Source organism: Phoca vitulina, unplaced genomic scaffold (assembly GCF_004348235.1).
Source record: "Phoca vitulina isolate PV1807 unplaced genomic scaffold, GSC_HSeal_1.0 scaffold6, whole genome shotgun sequence".
NCBI lineage: Eukaryota > Metazoa > Chordata > Mammalia > Carnivora > Phocidae > Phoca > Phoca vitulina.
In genome coordinates this window covers 72,481,882-72,494,341 of record NW_022589709.1, presented here as the reverse complement: position 1 = coordinate 72,494,341, position 12,460 = coordinate 72,481,882, and the positions used below count along the sequence as shown (strand labels likewise).

The window sequence follows — 12,460 nt, the reverse complement described above, 5'->3', positions numbered from 1 at the left end:
TCCAAGTGACCCTTTGTCACCTGGTATTCACTGCTCTGTATAGTCCCCTCTCTGAAGAGGGGATCCTAGTATTGATCCCAATGTGATTAATAGGAAATTACAAAACTAATGGAGACTGACTCTGGAGACTGATCAAATAAGAACTTGCAGCATTTGCTTTGGCTTCTGGACTTGCTCACTCTAGGGGAAGCAAGCTACCATGTTGTGACAGTAGTCACATAACCCTGTGGGGAGGAAGTGAGGCTTCCTGCCAACAAGCAGACCAGTTGGGCTGCTATATGAGTGGGTCACTTGGATGTCAATCCTTTAGTCCTGGTCAGTCCTTCAGATGATGCAGCCCCAATGGACATATTGTGTGCAATGTCATAAGAGACCAGTGAGCTAAACCCCTCCTGAATTCCTGACTCATAAAAACTGGAGAGACACTAAATGTTTTAAGCCACTAAGTTTTCAAGGTAATTTGTTGTGGAGCATTAATAACTACTAAAGAACCTCTGAATATAAACTTTCACAACGTAACAAGTATCCTGCGAAGTTGTTTAAGTGGCATGGCCTCCCTTTTACACGGTTAATAAAGAGATAGGAAATCAAATGATTTATTTGAAGAAATTATCTTTTCTCTATTCCAAATTTTGGACCTCCATCCAGCCACCTCCCTCAAATATAGTTAAATCAGGTATAAGTAAACTTTATGTGATATATGAGAAAAATGAACTTGTGAAAAGGGAATATAATTGAATAGCAGTTAAAAATGGTTTCTAGGGATGCCTCAGTGGCTCAGTTGGTTAAGCATCTGCCTTCGGCTCAGGTCATGATCCCGGGGTCCTGGGATCAAGCCCTGTGTTGGGTTCCCTGCTCAGCAAGGGAGCTGCTTCTCCCTCTGCGTGCCACTCCCCCTGCGTGTGCACGCCCTCTCTCTGTCAAATAAATAAATAAAAATCTTTTTTAAAAAATGGTTTCTAAAGACAAACCATCTGGATTCAAATCTGCCACCTCTTTCTAGTTATGTGACCATGAACAGATTACTTAACTTCTCTGTGCTCAGTCTAACTGCTGGAACAAATAACCCCCAAATATCAGTGACTCAGGAGGATAGAAGTTTATCTGTTGCTCACAAAAGAGTTCTCCGTGGGTATTACGAAGGTGGTATCCTCTATGGCAATTAAGCAACTCAGGTGCCTTCCATCTGGTTGTTTTTACCAGATGGTAAAAGTTTACCAGAAAGGTAAAACTGCTTTCTGCTCTGCAGATTTCTGCAATCAACCAGTTGGGTGAAATGAGAGAGTCTGGAAGACTGGGTAAGATTGTATAGACTAAGCACAGAGGATGCTTTCCTTATTTTCTTCCACATTCCATTGGTCAGAAGTCGGTCACATGGCAACATCTAACTGTAAGGGAGGCTGGGAAAGCAAGCTAACTGTGTATTTAGAGCAAGGGGAAGCGAGTTTGATGACCAACTAGCCAGTTAGCCACATTCCGTCAGTTGGTTTTCTCTGAGGATTAAATAAGGTATGATATGTAAAGGACTTAGCCAGGAATCTGGCATGAAATAAGGTTTAATAACTGTAAACCATTGTTTTTAGCAGTCTCAACAGAGTGCTCTGAAAATAGAGCTCAAGTCCACTTCTGAATGTCACATGTCCCCCTCTCCCAAAATAAAACTTTTTGTAATTTGATCTTTTCTTTAATAAAATATTAAATGTTGAGACAGATACGCAAAGAATGAACAGTGTGATTATGTTCCATCTCCTCAAAGCGGCGGTATTTAAGCCTATAACAGGCAGTGTCCAATGATTTTTTGAACTATAACTCTTTTTGGTGTCTTTGGGCTTTCAAAGCCAGCAAGCAAATTCAAAAGTAGCATGATAGAAAAAAGGACCAGAAAGTGCTAATAACAATATTGAAACTTGGGTAAACAAGCAGCCATCCTGCCGAAGGCACAAAATACAGAAATAGAAATGAAATATGAAGTGCATGGCCAGGACTGTAAGTATATGGGCAAGAACTGGTGGAAAATACTCATCTGGTTTGGTGGGTTATAAATTATGGTACTCTCTGCTGTGTATTTGTTAAGGTACCTACAGTATTAAGAGTATTACACTTCTTCATTATATGTTCCTTTTCATTAGTCTTTGCCAGAGAGTGGGATGAATCACATTGAGGGTTTATGTTCTTGTGGGAGCCAGTGATGAAAGAGTATGACTGAAAACATTTCTGGGATGAAGACTGCCCCAGAGTGCCTGTCCCCAGTCCTGAAGGAGCCTAGTGTACCATCTTGATAGAGGTTTTTTAATCGGGGGTCCACGATGGGCCAAAGTTTGCAAGACCTGGATATGTGCATTCTTCTGGGGGGAAAGTCCTTCATATTCATCAGGTTTGCCTTTCTGGTAAAAACAACTTAGAATAAGTCAACTAGACTCCTTTTTAAATATAGCTTTAGGTCTGGTCTGGTATAAAATGAGCAGTTCCTGCTTTAGGCTCCTTTTGGAGCCTATGAAGTTCACCTAATAGAAATCCTAAGCATCCATGGCCATGCTCTGGCCCCTGGCTTTCTGGAGATGATGCTTTGGATAAATATCCTCCCAGTAGAACTGAACTGTAGTCATCAAATCCAGAGCACTCTTATGTCCTCAGATGAATATTGTCGGAGACTTGTTCTTTAAAATTTACACTATTAAGATCTTAGTTAATATTTAATGAGTATTCCCTTAGACTTGGCTATAATTTTCTAGAAATATGCACACACATACACAAATGTCCATGAGTGACTACTTTTCTAACTTTAGTGTCACAAGTTGGACAAAATTCTGAAACCCCACTTGAAGAAATGCTTTCCAACAGCATCTTTTTATCCTGTCTGCCAACAAGAAGCATGAGATAGTCTTGCTTGAAACAAGGTCTAAAATGTATGTCCCCCGCAATGACTGGCGTAATACTCTCTCATGTTTTTAAGAACATTTTGTAGAAGGTGTTTCATTGGTCCCTTGGAATAAAATTAGGTAATAGATATATAGTAATAGTAGATAGAAGTAATAGAAGATAGTACCAAAAGAGGGTATAGTGGCCCAGGCATCTAGCCATTGGAGCCACTCAGAGACAGAGAGAACCGTAAGATGCCTGTTGTAGTTATCTATTCCTGCATAACAAATCACCTCCAAACCTAGTGACTTAAAACAGCAAGGATTTTTTTTTTTTTTGCTCTCAATTCTGTGGGTCAGAAATCTGGGGAGGGCTTCTGTGTGTCCCATATGGTATCTGCTGGGGAGGTTTGACTGCAGCTGGATGATCCAAGATGGCCTTAATCCACATGTCTGGAACCTTGGAACTAGCTGTCAGCTGGGACACCTTGGTTCTCTTCTCTGTGGCCTCTTTATCTCCATGTGATCCCTCTTCACTTGATAGTCTGGGCCAGACTTCCAAGGGGGCAAACACAGAAGCCACAAGGCCTCCTAAGGCGTCAGCCTGGAATAGACAGAGTGTCGCTTCAGCCACATTGTGTTGGTCAAAGCAAGTCACCAGGCCAACCAGATTGAAGAGGTGGGAAAGAGACCCCACCTCTGGCTGAGAGAAGCCGTGTGCACATAGAGGGGAAGGAGCAGTTGTGGGCTGCCATCTGTGTAGGTGTTCTGCCATAAGGCCTCCCTCCCCATGCCTGGCAAGTTTGCATGTAGTTCCTGTTGGAAAAGGCATGGCTTTCTTATGAGAGGCTTGCGCTGAACACAGGCAGTTCCTTGGTATTTCTTACAGAAAGCGCTCTTCTCCTTCTTAGCATTGCCGTTTTTTACACAGCCAGGGGGCATCAAACGTTGATACTGACAAGTCAGTCCTCAAATGCCCTTTGGTATTGAGCCTCCGTGTGGAGAACTAACTCATCTATGTCTAAAACTGGAAAAACATCTTTGTCTTTAAAACTGACATTTAAAAGGGGGGGGCAGGGAATGTTTTCTAGCCATAAAATTCAGCTTCTTTTACCTGATGAAACGTCTTTTTTTTTTTTTTTTTTTTTTTGAAGAGAAGGAAAAAGGCTTCTGTGTTTGAACTGGCTAAAGTATATGGCTAAAGCATATGCCCAGAAACTCAGTCCTTCACCTCCCCCGGCAGACCCAGTGAGGAGAGCGATGTTTGGAATAGTTGTAGGTGATAAATATCCCACAGTAAGTGGAGGCAGAGAGGAAAAAGCCAGAAGATAGGGATTATGTTTGGGGGCTGGTGGGGATCTTCCTTTTCCATGTTTGGTAATACATACTGATTTACTTACTCTGTTGAAGGTAATGGATCTTTGTAATGTACATAGTTTAGAAGCAGTAACAGTTAATTTTATTATAGCTTCTTATCCACAAGATACTGTGCTAAGCAGCTTTATATCATCATATCATTTAATTTTTACAAGGTCCATATTTTTACCTCTAGTTTACAAATTATGAACCTGAAGTGTAAAGAGTTTAAGAAACAGACCTTAGGAGAGGAACTAGATCTGAACTGCTTTTACAACCCAAGCTGCTCAAATCGGCTCTAGTTTATCTCTGTGCCATGCATTTATTGAGCATCTACTACTGTCTGAAAAGGAATAAGAGGGGACCTTTTTCCCAAGGCCCTCCGATTTTATCAGGGTATGACTAAGCATGATACAGCATGCTAAGTGACATCCAGTAAGACGAGTCAAGTGTATGGCATCACTGAAGAGAAATCACTTAATTCTGCTTGTACCGGGCTCAGACAGATAAAGACATTTTCTAGGCAGAGAAAGAGTTGAGACATGAGGGACAGCCTTCTAGGGATTAATTAACTCATGTGTGTTAAAATGACATGGTTGTGAAAGAATGTGGGTTATATGTTAGCAAGTGGTGGGAGATCCTGCCAGATCGTTGGTTTTAGCCCATTGTCAGGGATTTTGAAAGCTATGGAAAAGGGTTTGCATTTACTCCTGAAAAATGGGAGCTTTCAGGTTTCCAGGTTAAAGGGGTGAAATGATTACATCCGTACTTTAGAAAGACTTCTCTGGAAGGTGAACCAAATTATACTCTGATTATTAATATCAAAATCACTTGTTAAATAAAGCACAAAAATCATAGAGTTGACTATATGTAAACTTGTGGCTTTATATAAAAAAAAGTCTCAGAGCGTAACCTTTGACTTACAAAGCCTTTACTTCTCACAGGGTAGAGTAAGATTCTGATGGCTTTTATTTGGTTCTTCTTGCCAGACTTTTAAAGGGAAATTCTAGCTTATGGCATCATTTCCCTTCAGTGACTCCATACCCTGGGCTCTTGTTGGTTCTTGGATTATATGAGACCTAGAGAAGAATAGTCTTAAGAGTCTGGCTTTTTTTTTTAGATTGTAGTCACATATCAAAGTGGAAAGATTTTAGTTCTTTCCATGCTTGTTTTAAGGTAACAATCCATTATATAAAATTACCATTTCTGTATGGGGACACAATCTTTGCCCAGCTCACAGTTTATCACTCTGAGCCTTAAAACGTCAAGCAGGTCAATACTTGGGGTTATAGTGGAAGTTACCAATATTTATATGCTTCTAGTTAAGATACTAAAACAAAATGTTGAGTGCTGTCATTGTCTAAGATTCCCCAACGCCCAGGAATTTTGCTACTTAAAATATTTTCCTTTTATTTTTTGGTTAAAGGTTACCTTGCCAGTAACTTTGAAAATTTTAGATGTTTGAGAAAGAACAACCATACCAAGGAAACAAACTGCTTTCTTTTTGTAGTTTCGGTTAAATGTGAAATCTCAGGTTAATAACATGTATGTGCGTGCGTTTTATGTTCCTATTAAGTTCCAACCTGTAGGAGTAGGATTAGACCCACTCATGTAATGGTCCACGATATTCTTTTGGCTGTGGCACTCAAAAAGGTTTCTGCACATGAAGCAGAGTGTGGATGTGCTCATGTGCCCAAGCACCACATGCTTTTATCACCATTGCCTCTTTCAATGCCTGTTGATCTTTTACAAAAGAAAGCATCATGATTCTTTTCCCAGCTCATCAGTTTGCTTTGGAAGAGGGAGGAGTGTTGATCTTTGAATTGTTAGTTCTTAGAAATGCCCAAAGATCAGTGCCCCCTTTAGAAGTATGTTAACTTTTAATCTTATCCGTCAAGGAGAAGAGCCTGGTAACCATGGATGGGGCCCCACTGAACACCTAGTATAAGCACCAAGTCCTAAGCAACTTTGCATTCCCATTAAAATGATAGTCTTTTGATCTGACTTGGTTTGCGCCCACCAAACTACCTCAACCTGCTTTTACCAAAATGTTGGTGGAATCAAAATCCACCACTATTGGGGTTTGTGCACAAAATGTCCATCAGTTAATAAAATATAATTGATTTGAATAGTTTCTGGCAACTGACAAGTGTTTGGCAGTTTTATTTCATGTTCTTGATATTTCAAGCAGCTGTTGATATGCAGCCTTAATGATGATGATGAAGAATTCCTCGATGCTTTACTACATTGAGATAATCCCTGGTACTGTTGCCTGCTTGGGAAGCTAGTCTTGTATCTTATGGTCGTGGCTTTTTTTTTAATGTGTTCATTGATTTTTATTTTTTTATTTTTTGTTACTTTTCCTTCCATTGGTTCCTGAGTATGCTCTTTTTGGTCCTGCCCATGTTAGGTTTAGAAGTAAGCTAGATTTACTTACATGCGGGGCTGGAATGCTTCTGTCACAAGCCCTTTTTCTTTTTTGAGTGTCAAGTACTGAGCAAATTACTCTTCATTAATGCTATAGGGTTGTGGATCTGAACATGTATATTCCTTCCCAAAAAGCCCCAGATAAACTGAGCATTGTTTGAATTGTGAAGCTCCTTTAATGTTGCTTAAATAAGGGTGGGGTTTTGTTATGTTTTCATCTATTCCTCTGTTGGCAAAGAGAACAAGAAATAGAAACTTTCTGGAGATAGGGAAAATCACAGCATCCAATGGATGACCCATGCCATCTATATATGACCTCGGTTACTAAATGGAATTGGTTTCTTTTGAAGGACTTTTAATAACTCCCCAACCTACTTTCTAAATTGTTGATCCCTCTGCCAAAATGCTGATATCAATAGGGCATCAGACTCCCAGATGTCCTTAAAATCCCTCTTTGTCGCTGTAGCCTTTGAATTTGGCTTCTTAACTGTTGCTGTAAATGAACGCTGCTAAATAAGACTTGCCCGGCTTTCCCATGGAAAGGCGCTGGGTTTGTGGCTTTTCAGGCCCTAGGCAGCCCTGCTTACTGTCTGTCATGAGAAGGAGTGGGCAGTGTGTGAGCCCTGCTCTATGGTTCCAGCCCTCTACTCCCAAAGCAGACATCCTCACATTAAACAAGCCCAGATTTGTTGATCCTTTTAATACTTGGAACTGATGCATTTGTGTCTCAGGAAAATGCTCAGTCTCTTCTGTTTTGCTTTGTAATCCCCAGGCCTCTGTCGTTGATTTATTGTCTCAGAGCTACTTTGCAGTTATAGACCAGGAACTCTATCATGACCTAATTTTCCTCCCATAAAAATCACAGCACATAATAAAGAGTGTACCCCACACATTATAGGGAGGCTCCTAATCCTTGTAAATTGCAGGAGCATGTGATGAATGGGATCGCAAAAGGTGTAAAAATGTGTATGTGCCATGGCCAGCAACGAATTCTGCAAGTGGCAGTGGTCTACAGTTGTTGGGATGGGCCTCAGGCAGGCAGGGGGGCGGGCAGTGAAATTTGAATTTTGTAGACAACACAAGGGAAAAGAACAGCAAATTTTAACATTGCTGTAAGCAGTTAAGATTGATATTTTGCAAAGAACAGTAATTAAATTTGCACTTATAAATTAAATCCTCATGTCCTGACTGCAAATAATTCATTGTTGAGTCTCCAGTTATTTCCCTTCTTATACTTTTTTATTGAATACAGTAATGTCTCTTGAACACTGAGTGTCAAACTGTGTTAGGTGCTTTGGTCTTCACCACACTCCTGGGAGTTTTTACAGATGAGGCATCTGAAGGTCACAGAGTTATACAACTTGCTCGGAGTCACAGAACTACTAGTAAGCAACTAAAGTCAGATCCATTGGACTGTAAAACTTGGAGTCTTCTTATTTTTTCCTCTGTCTCTCAAATTAATAATAGGTATAAAGACTACACGTGGGTAAGATCCAGATGGTCATGCTAAATTCCAGTCCAGCTGCACTCAAGTATGTGACCTCGGATGAATCAGTTCATCTCACTGAGTCTTAGTTTCCTTACCTTCATGATGCCAAGAATAATAGTACCTTTCTTACAGAGTTATTGTGAGTAAAATAATGAGGTAATTCGTGTAAATAACTTAGCATGATGAGCACTCAAGGAATTTTGGTTATTTTATTGTCATTTATACCACTACCACTTCTTGTCTACTCTTTGCTAGGTTCTGTGCTAAGCACTTAATGTGTGTTAACTTTTCAATAGCTCTGCGAGGCAGATTTTAGATCCTCATTTGCACAAGGAAAACAGGGTCAGAGGCGTTGAGGCTCTTGCCTGAGTTGAACCCAAGTCTGCCTAGCTCCAAAGCCTCTTTGCTTTCTACCCACATGCTGGCTGTGAATTCCTTTGCTGGACTTTTTGTGGTGATATGGCAATGATGCTGCTCTCAGTGATGGTGAGGTCAGTGTAGCTGTAGGTGTTGCCCACTGAATAAGCAGCAGAACCTGGCCCTGGCCCCGGCCTGTGTGACTGCAGAAGCCTGACCACTCTCCCTTGTAGCTTAAGGGGAAACAGAAGCTTGGTATTTACGGGTCTGCTAATTCCACTTTTAGGAAGCTTGAAATTGGGAATACTTGGAAGAGATATCCGGAGTTGTTTTCTTATGTTACAGTTTTATGCCTCAGTAGCTTCCAGAAGGCTTATGGCCTACCCAGTAACTTTTAATTCTAAAGTGTTCCTAACTCAGAATTAGTAAGTTTGGACAGAATTAATAGGGCACTTGGGGGCACAGAATAAATCCCCCCCCTTTTTGTGTTAATTTGGAAAGTCTCTGTGAAATGTGTGGATTGTTCCAGCCATGTGGTAGAGCTCCATAAATCCATTGCTCATAAATGATAGGAACTCACACTTGCATCATTCAGCAGGGTCATTCGTACAGTGATTCTTCTCAACAGAAAGAAAGAAACTTACTTGATTTTCTTGAAATTACCTCTTCCAAACAAAACAGGTTTGGAATAACCAACAAAAGTGAAAAATTCGAATTGTCATCAGAATTCCAGCTTGAGTTTTAGCACGGAGACAAACTCTTGGCCTTGCTAGAAAGTGGCCAGACAGTAGGCAGGCTTTAAACATCTTGTATTTGTTCAAGTTTCAGAGTTAAATGAACAACAGTCATTAGGGGAGTGATTTTCCAGACTCCTTAACGTAAGTTTGTATCATCTGCCCTGACTTGGTCACCTTTACAGAGGTGCCCTTGCACTCCGGAGACACGTGTAATCCCAGCGGAGGTAATCTTGTGTCTGGCACTCGACATTTTGTGGTGCAAGAGCGGCCCCATCAGAGCTCTTGAGCAGCCTGGGCCTGGCTCACAATGATGCCCGGAGAACTGGCCTTTGGGACTGTAGGTCTCACCCGTGGTAAAAATCTCCTAGAACTGGTTCCGGTATGGTCTCACAGCTTTTCTTTTAAAGAAACCTACCAGTGTGCAGAACGAATGGCTCTCCTGGGTTCCATGTCTCCTCCTGCTTGGCTGGGTATAAACATTGTTTTGGAAGCAATTTTTCACGCATCTGCCGAAATCTGCAGCCTTTCCTCACAACCTATTCTTTGCTTCTCCAGCATTTCTGATGTTTTTTAGGTAGGAATATAACCTCACATTTTTGGTGATAGTTGAAATTAAAATGTGTATCCATTCTCTTTGTGCCCATTGTAATGTTGCCCAGGGAGCTCATTTCCAGTTACGAAAAGAGAAATAAAACTTGAAGGCCAGACGTAAGGGGGTGGAGGCCTATCACAAGTCTGAATTCATTTTCAGACGTTTTCAGCTAGGGGTGGCTGAGAGTGCTATACTCGAGGGCAGAGGCAGAGGAGTGCTAAGGGACACCATTATTTGTTGAAATCCATGCTTATCCATTCGGGGCATGGCTTCTGGAATGAAGATTGGCTGGAAAAGCTGAGCGGAATGAGTAATGACAGCTGAGGACGTGGAGAGTGCAGATGTGAGGAGCCTCAGCCCTACATTCCAGGTCCGGCCTCTCTGCTGCTTCGCTGTGCAGCAGGTCAGGAGATTTCTCCTGTGGCAGACTCACCCTACTTAATATGCTGAGTTGACCTGTGGCTTAGAAGTCACGTGAAGTGCCTAGCACGGTGCCTGCCAGGCACAGATGCTCACATACAGGAGCAAGGTTTAAATGTCAGTGATAATAGTGCATCATGAGGTGGTCACCTGGGAGGAGCCTTGCAGCTCAGCAGTGTTTGGGGAACACAGGAAAGCGGGGAGAAAGCCTCTTAGAGTCTGTGGTCCTTGAACTCAACAACAACCATAGTTTCTTTTTTCTTCCCTTGCAGAACTCAGGGGACTGCACATACGTATAGCCCCAGTACTTATTTTTAGGGGTGCCAACTCCTCTGGAAGCCAGGACGTTTCTGTTGTTTTTGCTTTAAGTCCCCTTCTCTTCTTACCTCTTCGCCCCACTTGAACTCAGCTATGTTGTGATTCAGTTTATTTTGTTGAAAATTCAGTCCCCTAGGGAAAATATGATAATGCTGTTTTCAGACAGCTGTGTTTGGGAGCAAGACTGACTTAACCAGCTGGCTGGCATCATTGGAGCCCAAGGACCTGCCAACCCATGGAGAGCAGCTGTTTTGGCTGAAATTCTCATCATTCTTATGACTTTGCTTCCTATATATCAGCTTCAGAGTTCTGCTTTTAAATGCACTCACAAAGGAGAGAGGGCCATTGGAAAGAGTGTAGTATATCTAATGCTACCCATAGTTGAAGGAAGTGGGGTGCCCCCACCTTCCTCTTGTTACTCATGATTGTTGAGAAGGAGGAAATCCAGGAGGAGGCTAGCTCCAGAGTGAGACATGATAATGAGTAGATCAATAAATATTGATATCTTAATACAGTGTGGTTGTTACACAACCATTAAGAATCATGTTTAAGGGGCGCCTGGCTGGCTCAGTCGTTAAGCATCTGCCTTCAGCTTGGGTCATGATCCCAGGGTCCTGGGATCGAGCCCCGCATCGGGCTCCCTGCTCAGTGGGAAGCCTGCTTCTCCCTCTCCCACTTCCCCTGCTTGTGTTCCCTCTCTCACTGTGTCTCTCTCTGTCAAATAAATAAATAAAATCTTTAAAAAAAATAAAAGAATCATGTTTAAGATTTTTTAAAGAAAGGAGAAATGTTGAAATATAATGTTAGATGTATAGGATACAAAACTGTGTAGATTATGTAATCCCAATTAGGGAAAATGGTTTTTTGACATTAAATGAGGTAACTCCTACAAAGCACTTAACCTGATACCTGGCATGGCAAACGCTCACTAAATCACAGCTACTGGATGCAAAAACGTTCCCCAGAGGGAACGTGTTTACCTCGTGCATTGTGATATCCAGAGTACTTGGTATGAAGTAAATGCTCAAAAGATCTTTCTTGACTGAATGAATTAGTGTTATCATTTATATGCATTTGAAAAGAAATCTAGGGGCTCCTGGGTGGCTCAGTCAGTTGAGTGTCTGACTCTTGGTTTCAGCTCAGGTCGTGCTCTCAGGGTCCTGGGATCGAGTCCCACGTCAGGCTCCTTGCTCAGCAGGGAGTCTGCTTGAGATTCTCTCTCTCCCTCTCCCTCTGCCCCCACCACTTCTGCTCTCTCAAATCAAATAATCTTTAAAAAAGAAAAGAAATCAAGAAAATCTAGGGATACAGCTTTCTATGTTATCTGTAATTGTATCTATAATTGTGGCAGCTAATCTCTGCCTTGTTCTTTATTATAAATGGTGAGGACAGTACATCTTGCTCCAGGTCACTGAGAACTGAAGGAGCCACATGTAAAACACACACAGTGACACATCCCTAGGGAAGTGACATTGTGTGGTGGCTGTGGTGATCATGGTAAGCACCACGTAAGTGTAGCTGTTGTAATAATTACATCATGCTTGTATCTGTAAAAAGAAAAGATATTGTCGTGATTTTTGTCTGTTGTTTTGTTCTTGTTTTTTTACCCAGGACTTTTTTTTTTTTTTTTTTTTTAAGTGAAAGCTTAAAAGAAAAAAGTGCATAAGAAAACTCAAATGCTTATCGTGGTTGTCTCTAAATAGTGGAATTAGAAAGTTTTTCTCTTTTTTTCCTGATGCTTTTCTACATTTTCCAAATTGTCTGTAGTATTGGTTACTTTTATCATCAGCCTTTTTTTTCCCCTTTTAAATGAGAAAACTCTCAGCATCAAAGCTGACACAGAGCTCCTGAACTAGAAAGCAGGCTCCATCTAAGGATGACTGAGGACTGGGAACTGGTGCCCTGC

The 12,460-nt window shown here is 41.4% G+C and overlaps 1 protein-coding gene across 5 annotated transcripts in view; it reads left to right on the top strand.

The window, feature by feature from the left end:
- The window catches only part of ARHGAP26 (Rho GTPase activating protein 26), a 414,246-nt gene that overhangs the window by 310,402 nt on the left and 91,384 nt on the right, over positions 1-12,460 (top strand). The window lies entirely within an intron of this gene.